Source organism: Zalophus californianus, chromosome 4, assembly GCF_009762305.2.
Source record: "Zalophus californianus isolate mZalCal1 chromosome 4, mZalCal1.pri.v2, whole genome shotgun sequence".
In the NCBI taxonomy this organism is placed as follows: Eukaryota; Metazoa; Chordata; class Mammalia; order Carnivora; family Otariidae; genus Zalophus; species Zalophus californianus.
Genome location: NC_045598.1, coordinates 67,490,117 through 67,502,093, shown reverse-complemented (window position 1 = coordinate 67,502,093; position 11,977 = coordinate 67,490,117).

Here is an 11,977-nt window from a genome sequence, read left to right as displayed (position 1 = left end):
GAAAGGAAATTTCTATCTAGTCTTGCTGAACTTCTGCTTTTTTTTAATCTATGTACCTCTGTAATTTTTTGACTCAACTATAAATATTAGCTTCTAATTGACCTCATTCTTTACCAACCACGCAAACATTAACACATTACTCCTTCTGATGAATAGTTTACTTCCTACCATCTTCTTGACCAAAAGCCTGCAAGGAGTTCCTATTGCCTACCAAATTATATATCTACATCTTAGCCTTGTTAACATTTTTCACAATCTGGTCCCAATTTACAATATTCTGGATTATCTCCTATTATTTATTTATGAATTCAACAGACATTTATTGAGTGCTTACTAAATGCCAAGCTCCGTACTAGACACTGAGGAGCAAATAGTAAGCAAAACAAATATAGTCCCTCCTCAAAAATGCCATTAATTCTGGTGGTTAGATCATATATTAATATAATGATCACACTAAAAAATCATAAAATTAGAATTCTAATTTTAGTAGCAGAGTTTCATGGTGCAATGAAATAATATAATAGTGGATTCTGACTAGATTAAGAGGGTTGAAAGCTCTTCTCTTATAAAGTAATGATCCATGACAAAAAATGAAAATGAATATAAGGCAAACTCAATGAAGAGAGGGAGAGAGGATTTCATGCAAAGAAAAAAAAAAGAACATTTTCAAAATCTCTGTGGCAGAATGTAGACTGGATCATGTAAGGAACTAAAAACAGTGCTGTGAATGCAAAGAATAAAGGGTTCCAATTCTGAGATGAAGTTAGATAAGTAGCCTGGGAACCAAGTATGCAGTGCCTTGTAGGATTTCAGACTTTACTTCAAGATCAGTGGAAATTCACTGAAGGTTTTCAAGTACAGACATGACATGATCAAACTTGTATTTAGGGGAAACAAAAGGTTGTTAGTGCTGCTATGGAAAAATAGATTTGAAAGCAACAATAATGGATATGTGTAGGGTGGTGCAGTTAGGAGTGTATTGTAGCTCAGGCTAGAGATGATGAGTTTGTACTAGTGTAGTTGCTATGGTTATGTGGTTGCTATGGTTATAGGAAGAAATAAATAGACTTGAGAAATATGTAGATAAAATCAACAAGTCTTAGTAGTAGATTTGATATGGTGAGTGGGTTATGCAAAATCAAGAGTGACTCTTAGGGTTTGGCTTGTTTAATTTGGTGGAAGAAGAAATCATTAAGTATTGGCAGGGGGATTACATTTCTGGGTTTGTTTTAGAAATATGAATTTTAAGATGTCTTTGATTTATCCAAGTGGATATTGGAAGAATTCAGTAGGAGGTACAGGTCCACAGTTCAAAGTCGTGGTCTATGTTGAAGGTATAAATTTTGGAGTCATCTGAATATTAGTGGTAGATAAAGATATGTGTAGATGAGATCATCTAGGAAGAGTACATGAAATGAGGAAAGAATAGGACTACTGAAAAGTCTTTGGTTTGTTCTATATTTTATCACTGGTTAGAGAAATTATTTAATATCTCTGAAAAAAACAAAAAAGAAAGAGATCACATATCTATATATGCATTTCATAAAATCTTTTCTAAAATAAAAGAATTGTATCTGCATAATAAAGGAACATATCATCTTCTGGGGAATGCGACTGAAATTAGATCTTATAGGGATGTATCTTAAAACTGGGTTTTCTAAGATTAAAAAACAGAAACCCTTGTAGGCAAAGAAGACAAAAGATCATAATTTGGTTTGTGCCTAACATAATCAGAATTGAAGTAAAACTCACATACTGAAAAATTCAGAGACTTTATGTGTACTATTTGATGATTTTTGATAAGTGCATTGCCATGTGATCACTGAATTGAGATATAGAATATTATCACCTAAAATTTTCTGATGCCTCTTTCTAGTCATTATAACCTACAATAATCAATTTTCGTATTTCCATCATCATATAACAATTCATGTAATGCAATTACACAGCATATACTGCTTTGTGGCAGTTTTTCTTTTTTTTTTCCACTCAACATAATATTTTGGAGGTTTATCCATGTTGTGGCATTGCTGAATGGTATTTGATTGTATGAATATATTGGATTAGTTTATTTGCTCTTTCACTGTCAATTGATGTTGTCAATCACTTTTTATTTTAGGAATTTAATATTATTATTGTCAATTACTAGAAGTACATTACTTAAGTAAAAATAAGTGCCCATTTAAAATTTATACCAGTTTTTAAAATTAGGTATATATTTTTTTATTGTGGTAAAATATACGTAATATAAAATTTACCATTTTAACCATTTTTTAGATTTATTTATTCATTTCAGAGAGAGAGAGAGCATGAGTGGGAGGGTCAGAGAGAGAGGGAGAGAGAATCTCAAGCAGACTCCATGCTGAGTGTGGAACCTGACATGGGGATCAATCCCACGACCCTGAGATCATGACCTGAGCTGAAACCAAGAGTTGGATGCTCAACCAACTGCACTACCCAGTTGCCCCACATTTTAATCATTTTTAAATGGACAGTTCAGTGGCATTAAAATATTCACATTGTTGTACAGTCATCACCACGATCCATCTCCAGAACTTTTTTTTATGCTGCAGATTGAAACTCTGTACTCATTAGACAATAACTCCTCATTTATCCCTTTTGCCCTGCCCCTGGCAACCATCATTGTATTTTCTCTATGGTTTTGACTTTTCTAGGTACCTCATATAAGTGGAATCATACAGTTTTTGTCCTTTTGTGATTGGCATATCTCACTTAGGTTAATGTCTTTTCAACCATGTTGAGGCATGTGTCAGAATTTCCTCTCTTTTTAAGACCAAGTAATATTTCACTCTATAAATATTTCACCTACCTATTCATCTGTTGATGAATACTTGGGTTGCTTCTATCTTTTGGCTATTGTGAATAATGCTGCTAAGAACATAGGTATATAAATGTCTGTTTGAATCTTGGCTTTCAATTCTTTAGGGAATATAACCAGAAGCAGAATTGCTGGATCATATGATAGTTTTTTTTTTAATATTTTGAGGAAACATCATATTGTTTTCCATAGTGGCTGCACCATTTTACACTCTTATCAACAATGCACAGGATTCCAATATCTTCACAATCTTGACAGCACTTGTTAGTATTATTCTTTTTTGATAACAGTCACTCTAAGTGTGCAAAGTTGTATCTCACTGTGGTTTTGATTTCCATTTTCCTGATGATTAGTGATATTCAGTATGTTTTTCATGTACTCATTGGCCATTTGTACATCTTCTTTGAAGGAATAATAACTTAAGTTCTCTGCCCATTATTAATCAGGTTTGTTTGTTTTTTCTTGTTGAGTTGTAGGAGTTGTTCATATATTAGAGATATTAACTTCTTTTTCAGTTATGGTTTGCAAATGTTTGGCAAGTAACTTTTAAGGATAAAAAATCATGGTGGACTGAGATTTCTACAAAAGAACACTTAATGCAGTAGAAAAATAGAGTAAAATACCCAAAACAATCTAGGACAGAAAGTGTGAGCCAAGGATTTTTGACCAGACAAGCTGCCTTCAAGTGTATAAGCTATAGAAAAAACAGTATTAAACACTCAAGAACTCAGAAAATATTGTTTTCCTAAAAAAGTCATAAAGAGTTTACCAATATATTAATCTCAACTAACGTGTGTGGTGAGCACAGAATATATTTAATTGTAGAACTGAGATTAAAACAAATGTGGACATTACAATGAAAAAGAAAAGTAAAGCTGTACATTATTCCAAAGGAGAAATTTTATGACTTATAAAAAATTAAACATTAGTGGGAAAAAATGGTAGGAAAGACAATAGTTACACTGATGAAATTATTCCTAAGATTCAGTAGAAAAACAACCTAATTTCAACTCTACAAATCATGTTCAAAAGAGTAGAAGTATATTTAAATGTGCCAAAGTAAATAGTTGGAAAGTCAATACTTTCAGAGGAGTGCTATAAATTGATTAACATTTCAGTATTCATTGTATGCTTACTTAGATGGAAGATCAAAGGTATGTTAAAACTTGGGAATGCAGGGGCACCTGGGTGGCCCAGTCAGTTAAGCTCCCAACTCTTGATTTCCGCTCAGGTCATGATTTCAGGGTTGTGAGATCAAGCCCTGTGTGGTGCTCTTCCCTGGGAATGGAGCCTGCTTAAGATTACCTTCTGAAGACTGGAGCGCCCAGCCGGCCACTGAAGACTGGTCTGCAGCTCCCACTGCTCAGGCTACTGAGTGGGTAGGAACAACCACTGAGTGGTTTTAAGCTGCTCTTCCACAAAGGCAAACAAAATGGAAATAGAAGTGGAAAAGGTTGACGGAAAATAAACAGTTTGTAAAAAAAAAAAAAAAAAGATTCTCTCTCTCCCTCTCCCTCTACCTCTCCTCTCTCAGTCTCTCTCTCAAACAAACAAACAAACAAAAAAAGACAAGGGAATGCAGAGATTGCAAGAAAGGAGAAAAACCAATGTAAGCATTTAGAAAAAATAACAACAATAAAACAACATTTGGCATGTAAGTGAGTTTAGTGGTAAAGCATAATGAAGAAGGAAAAAATAATTCTGAGAGCTTTGCTTGGAAGGTCGATGAAAGAATGGTAATGCTTTCTGAGTTCAGGAAGATTAGCATAAGAGGAGACTTGAAAGGAAATGTGAACATTTCTATCTTTCTGTGTTGATGTTGATTTAGCTGGATTATCACCTGGCCTACTGGCTATGTCAATTTCAATTCCAAGTGACTCAGAGTAAAAGTGCAATTGAAAGGACAAATTCAAGGGACAGATACTGATCAGCTTTGTCTTCTGTTTACTCATGGAAAGAAACAATGTAGATAAGTCTCTGGAAAATAAAGACAACTACAGGAAATCCAGGACAATGTGGGTGCATGATAGGTGTGGGCAGAGTTAAAGGACGTCAGGAGGATGAAGTAAGGCTAACTAGGTGGAACTAAGTCCTGATGCCTGTATTTCTGAAAAACCAGCAGGCGGCTGGAGCCACAAGGGGATTTCATTTGTCTATTAAGAAACATAGATGTTCTCTTTTATCAACACTAAGATAAGAGTATGTTTCAAAGAAGATATATCACAACATATCAAGAAATATTTTTAAGCTATAAGAATGAAATTGATCAAACTAATAATAGTTTGTAAAATAAATCTGAAATGATATAAGGAAACATGGTTAAGAAACAGAAATAAAATAAGAGTTGCTATTAGCATCTACTCAAAATGAAGTGCAAATGACATAATATTAAAGAATATGTATACATATAATTCTCAATATATAACAACTACTACACATAAGGGAAAGAACAGGGATGTTCTCTTCTTGCAGTATTTTTATTAAATACAAGAAGTCATCCAGACTTACATATGTATTTTTGGAGCTATTATGAAGATAGACCCATTTTAAAAAGGCAAGTAGCTCTTTTATATGACTAAGATAAAAAGTATTTTTGAAAAAAGAGGATAATTTACAGAAATATAAAAACTGCAGCAGAACAATGAGTAGCTGTTCTCCTTATCTACTCAGAACAAAACAGAAAATAGGCTTATGTTGTAGACAAATGGATTTAAATTTTGTGTAAGTTAAAACTTCCTAAATAAAAGAGTTTTGAGATACTGGTTGGGAACATTTTTTGATTTTTGTTTTCAAAATTATTAAGTATAGGGGTGCCTGGGTGGTTCAGTTGGTTAAGTGTCCCAGTCCTGATATCAGCTCAGGTCATGATCTCACCTGAGATCAGCCCCAAGTTGGGCTCCGCGCTCAGTGGGGAGTCGGCTTAAGATTCTCTCTCCCTCTGCCCCTCCCCCCACTTGCTTACATTCTCGCACACGCATGCACGCTCTCTCTCGCAAATAAAAATAATCTTAAAAAATTATTAAGTATAAGTTCTGACTCTCATTTATGTTTTTAGCAATTCCAAAATTACATAAGGCTGAACTCTGCATAAGTTTGCTGTCACATTCTTTATATTGGTACTGAAGTATATAAAGACTTCTTACACCAGCTTATCTGTATCAATTTTAAACAATACAGCAAATGATCTTTAATTGTATCAGGAGAATTTAGTTAACTACGGAGAAGAATTTCCAGCTGGAGAGGAATGTTAAGCATTGGAAGTCCTATGGGACCAGGTAATAATAATAGAACACAGGGAGATGAGGCACAGCTGTATAGGAATAGGAATTCACTGCTGAATTTGTCAGCCAGGTGTGCCCAGAGAGGCCGGTTCAAACACCAATCACCATAGGAGTGGAGGGCAAATGAGAGAGTGGGGCCTTATGGTATGAGAAATGGCTTGGGATCACTTCAAATCTTCCAAGCCCATGCTAGACTAATGATCCAGTTCAGGGCTAACGCCGTGGTGTGCACTTTGTTCAAATCTCCCTCCAAATCAGGAAGATTTCTAGGACAGGGGAGTGTTGACCTCACTGTTACATAAGTGCTAGGTAACAGCGTCACAAGCATTATCTTACTTAATCATTACAAGGAACTTGATAAGAAAAACAGAGAAGGTATTATTGCAATTTGCATTTTGCAAAAGAAGGTATTGAGACTTTGGATATTAGAACCTTACCCAATTTCCCATAGCAGGTAAAGCCTGTCAGTCTTACTCTAGAGACCGTATTCTCAATCATTATTCTATATACTGATTAAATTTTATTTTGAAAATACAGCAAATTTTAGTAAGTATGGCTTAAACAAGACAAACTATTAGACTTTGTTAATTTGTTTACAGAGTTATTGATTTATTTAGAAAATTATAAATGTTTAAAGAAATGTGATTTCTTATTAGTAAATTATTACATGTAGTTACTGGTAAAATGTCTAATTTCCTTTTTATGTTATGCTAATTTCAGATTTTTAAAAACCTTATTAAAATGCATCCATTATTTACTAGAGTTAAAAGATTAATTGTTCCCCCTTATGCATGAGAAAATGGAATAATCCTCATTTCTGACAATTTTTGAAGTAATTGCGCTCTGGAGGAAAAACAAATTTCAATCATATAAGATTTGCCTTTCAATAACACATTTATGTCCTTTATTTGGCCTCCAGTAAAATATGATTATGTTAGATCACATTTCCTTAGATATATACAAATTAGGCATATTGCACAATGGCTAGGAATTACTTTCCTAATGTTTCACAATAGCTAGAATTAATTGAAATCCTTTAGGGTATATGAGGCCGGAAATGTGTCGTGTTCATGGTATAGTAGGAAATAATTAGATCTGTAGTGAAGAGACACTCCCAATTAAATCTTTATGGGGAAATGATTCTGAAATTAGCTCTAAGGAAGTTGAATGGTAGCAGATCATAGGCAAAATGCAATACTCATGCATAGTATTAACAAGTATATTTTATATCTATGCATGGAACTATGTTATCTCCCTTCAAATCAGGATATAATTTGTGTGACATATTAGAGAAAGTTAGGTCTATACCAGAAAAAAAAAAAAGCATGGAAAACATTTTTGTCACAATGGGAGGTAAAGTTAATAGCAATAGTCAACGTCTTACTTGTAATCATCAAATTCATATATAAACCTTAATAGGAGAAATTATGAATGTAGTTAGTATTCTAGAATTCATATGAAACAGATACAGACTGATACTGAAATTTCTTTTTATCTCAGTTTTATTGAGATATAATCGACATACAGTACTACCTAAGTTTAATGTGTCCAGCATAATGATTCACAAATACTGTAAAATGATTGCCACGATAAGTTTAGTTAACATAAGAAAAATCTTGTTAGATTCTGGAATTTGTTTCTAAATCTCTCTCTTATTATTTAGTTAATACAGGATTTACTAGACAACATGAAAGATACTATATCAGATCTTCTATTTCTAAGTTGATTGATAAGATTTATAAAATAAAACTGTCTTGAATTCACATGAAACAGGATAAATTTTGAAAAAGTCTGAAATAAGTGTATGTGTGTAATTCCCCTAATTCTTGTTTTATTGCCTTATCTTGGAAGTGCTAGGACAAAATCTCCTTTTTCTTTCATTTATTTCCAAAAATGTCTAAATAATATAATTTCAAAGTATAAAATGTCTATATAACTCTTGATGTAACTGAAGAATTGTATATTTGGGAAGGACTTTCCAATTTTATAAATGAGAATATTTAGATGCAGAGAGGTTACATAACTGGCCAACTCTGCAAAGTGTGGTTGCTAGTTACACCTTTGCAACAAGAACTGAATTCGGTACTCCTATCTTAGGTCTCTAGTTTGTACACAGAACCAAAATGCTTCCAGTGGGTAGCTGCTTGCTTGTATTTGTCCATCCTTGGACAAGTGCTCAATGCATACTGAATAGGAACATTTTCTAAATGTTAAATTTGAGGACATTTATACCCATGCTGAGGTGCAGCTTTAAATGTTTTCCTGGACAGTTATTGACATTCAATTATTGTGTGGAAAGATTGTGGCCTCCAGGTTTTTGCCATAATATTCCAATTATAGTTTACATAGTGCTTCCAGTGATTGGCAAGAAGGAAACTGCAGTGTTATTCACATGTGGAATTTCAGTCCTCGATGAGTAAGCTATTATGTATAAAAGGAAGCATTTTAAGCAAATTGATTTTCCGTGTAGAGCTTTAGCCCAAAAGGACTTCTCTGTACAAAAATCAAGATCAATAGTTCTAAGCAAAGCTAAATTGAATCATGTCACTTCTTCAATTTTATAATAGTTTTAATGTAAGATAAATAATAAACATGCTTTGGAATCTTTCTTGCTGGTTGTTCTAATTTCAATAACAATCAGTGTGTATTTCATCACCCCACTTGCTGTTGACACCAGAACCATACGCAGAATATACAGTAGAGGAGGCAGACGTGATGCGTGATGACCAAGGGCAGCATGCCTGACGTGCCTTGTCATCTATTTAACCAAAACACTGGTAAAACTCAACTCTAGGATAATTAAGCTCACAATTTATGGATGTCATGTGAAAGAACGAAAATGAAGAGAGCAATTCCTGCCACCATGAGGGAGTTGAGGTTAATATTTGGGTAGCTTTGTGTTAGTGCATTAAATTACGACTAATGATAATATTTTTAAAGGAGGAGGTGTGTTATCTCCAAAGAGAAAGGGCTATTTGGCTTTAGATAATTATTCTGACAATTCAAGCTTAAATGCACAGTTGTTCTGGTCACAGAAATATTTGGGATAGATAGACTGATGCAAATCATTAACTGCAAGAAGGAAGGGGAGGTGTCCTCTGTGTGCTGGGCAGCAAGCATGCTATCCTGCACATTCACCAAGCCCATAAAACAAGGATTTTTCAACTCCTACTATGCTAGGAGTCAGATATATAGTGTTGGACAAGGAAGATAAAGTTTATGCCCTTATAGAGCTTATAATAACCTTGCAATGGGTGTCCAAGTAGCGCCAATTTATGCTTAAGAGAACAGGAGCTCAGAGAAGTGAAGTAACTCGTTCAAAGTCCCCCTTTGAGAAGTGGCCAGGGTGGGATCCAAACCCAAGTCTGCCTGTCTTCAAAGCCTGACATACTCCATGTCACAGTGCCACGAACAAAGTCCGATGAATAGTATTTGCTCATGTATATAATAACACACGTGCCTGGTAACTCTTTGTTTTGCAAACTCCCAGGCCCCTGAATTTCTCTGGGATAAAAAAAAAGAAAGAAAGAAAGAAAGAAAGAAAGAAAGAAAGAAAGAAAGAAAGAAAGAAAGAAAGAAAGAAAGAAAGAAAGAAAGAAAGAGAGAGAAAGAAAGAAAGAAAGAAAGAAAGAAAGAAAGAAAGAAAGAAAGAAAGAAAGAAAGAAAGAAAGAAAGAAAGAAAGAAAGAAAGAAAAGAAAGAAAGAAAAGAAAGAAAGAAAGAAAGAAAGAAAGAAAGAAAGAAAAGAAAAAAGCAGTTAATTTTTCAAATCTTGGCAGGTGCTTATGTCTGGGCCTGAGTACATTTCATTTCATTTCACTGTCACACATAAAAGCTTTTTTTTAAACTGTAATTTGCACATATTTTTGAAAATTAATTTAATAAAATATTCACTGAAAACAAAGATTAATTACTCCAGGTTTGTCAGCCAACACAACCGAGTGATGACTGTGGTTTTCTTTTTTGAAACAGTTGTTACTTAGACACAAATTATGATGCATTTTTGGAAGCAGATAATTCCTAAATTCATATTAACTGCTTCATAAATCATAGGCCAACTGAAAAATTAATGAAAACGTGCTAATGTGTAGGTGTGTGTAAAAGGAGGTAAATCCGAGGCTAAAAACGAATACAACTCTCAAGCCCTTTATTGCTTCAGAAATTAGTTAGCCCCACCCTTGATCTCATTAGGAAATACATTTTTGGTAAGAAATTTCTGAAATATTTAGTATTTTTTAGTCATGGGAAGTTGTCTAATTATCTTCTTTTTAAAAAGCTAGTTTGAAAACATTTAAGCATGTAGAAATACCCCAAAATATTTAGTATTTTTTTAGTCAGAGAAAATTGGATACTTAACCCTTCCTTTTAAAAATGACTTTGTGAAAAAATTGAAGCATGGAGACTATGCTGAGTTTCTGTTTGGGAAATGAGTGTGTGGAGGATATTTGAATAGCACCGTGTTTACGTGATCCCTGATCAGTCCAACTGCAAAGGTCCCTCCCTGCAACACTTGATCCTGATCACTATATTATACAACAATTCAGTGGCTTTTGCTATGTACCAGGCATAAGTTCATATACTTGGGGCATTATTTCAGGTACTCAGTACAAAACAGGAAAGAAAAAATTGCAAGCCCTGCCCTCATGACACTTCCATACTCTCTTCTTGCCAGGTTTCTGCAAATATATTCTTTCCTACTTTATTGCAGTTATTCCCCTTCCTTCCAATACTCCTTTATTGCTAATGTTCTCAGAGGCTTTAATAACATCCTTCTCTCGATATATGATTTTCCCATGTAAGCTTCAACTGTCTCCTCTAGTTTGCTCTGAAATTTCTGTCTTCTTACCCTGACCTTTCCTGCCCTCCAGGTCCATGTTATCAGGTGCTTACATAAGTCCATCTGGAAATCTCAAAGTCATTTCACACACAATGTGTCCTGAATTAAAGCACAATTACCCTTCCCTGCCAAGGAAACCTTTCCTTAGTGCACCTTTTATTCCCTAGTAACATCATCACTGACCAAGAAGTCACCCAATATAAATGTCTATAGTCTGAGTGATTAATAGCTCAGATATCCAGACTGTGGCAGTCTATGTTTCTATTCCAACTTTGCCAATAATTAGCTTAGTAATATTGGCAACTGACTTAACCTATTGGAGCCATAATTTGCTTATCTGTAACTTGAGGTTTAAGGGTGCTAGAAAGATTGACAGAGGTGATGTGATTAAGGGTTCAGCACCTAGGAAGATATAAATAAAAAGTAGCTTTTGGTATTCATTTTCCCTTTATTATCATTATTTTTATAGCTACCACTATTCAGTCCTTTCAAAGTGGGCTTGGCAAAGTCCTTGGGTGTTGCAAAGCCTTTTGGGGGGGGGGGGCTCTTCTGGCTTTGAGTGGGTCTGAGCACCAGGGCTTCCAATTGCCCTGCAAAGTAATATCAACCAGAGCACCTCTGATGTCAGGTGATTTATTTAATGGAGTTTAGTTTTGAATTTTTATTGCAATGGATTCTACTCTTGAACACAATTTTACAAATCAGTGATGTATTCCTAGCGATGCTCCTTTGTTTTTCTATTCAAATCTACTTTTTCAAATACTACACTTGAAGAGCCAAACTTCCCACTTGGCACTGAATTTTTCCTTAGCTCAGTCTTTTAAGTGTGTGCATTTGGCTCAGAACTGCTATCCTGCAGGATGAATTCTCCTGAGAAAATTTCCACCTTTTGTGAAAGGTAGGCATGCTATGGAATGTAAGGGGGGTGACATTGTTGGCTTTCCCTGATACTGCTCTAGTTAGACTGAGCTAGAACTATGCCATTAATTAAAATGAGGCTCCTTTCATATTTAATGCATTG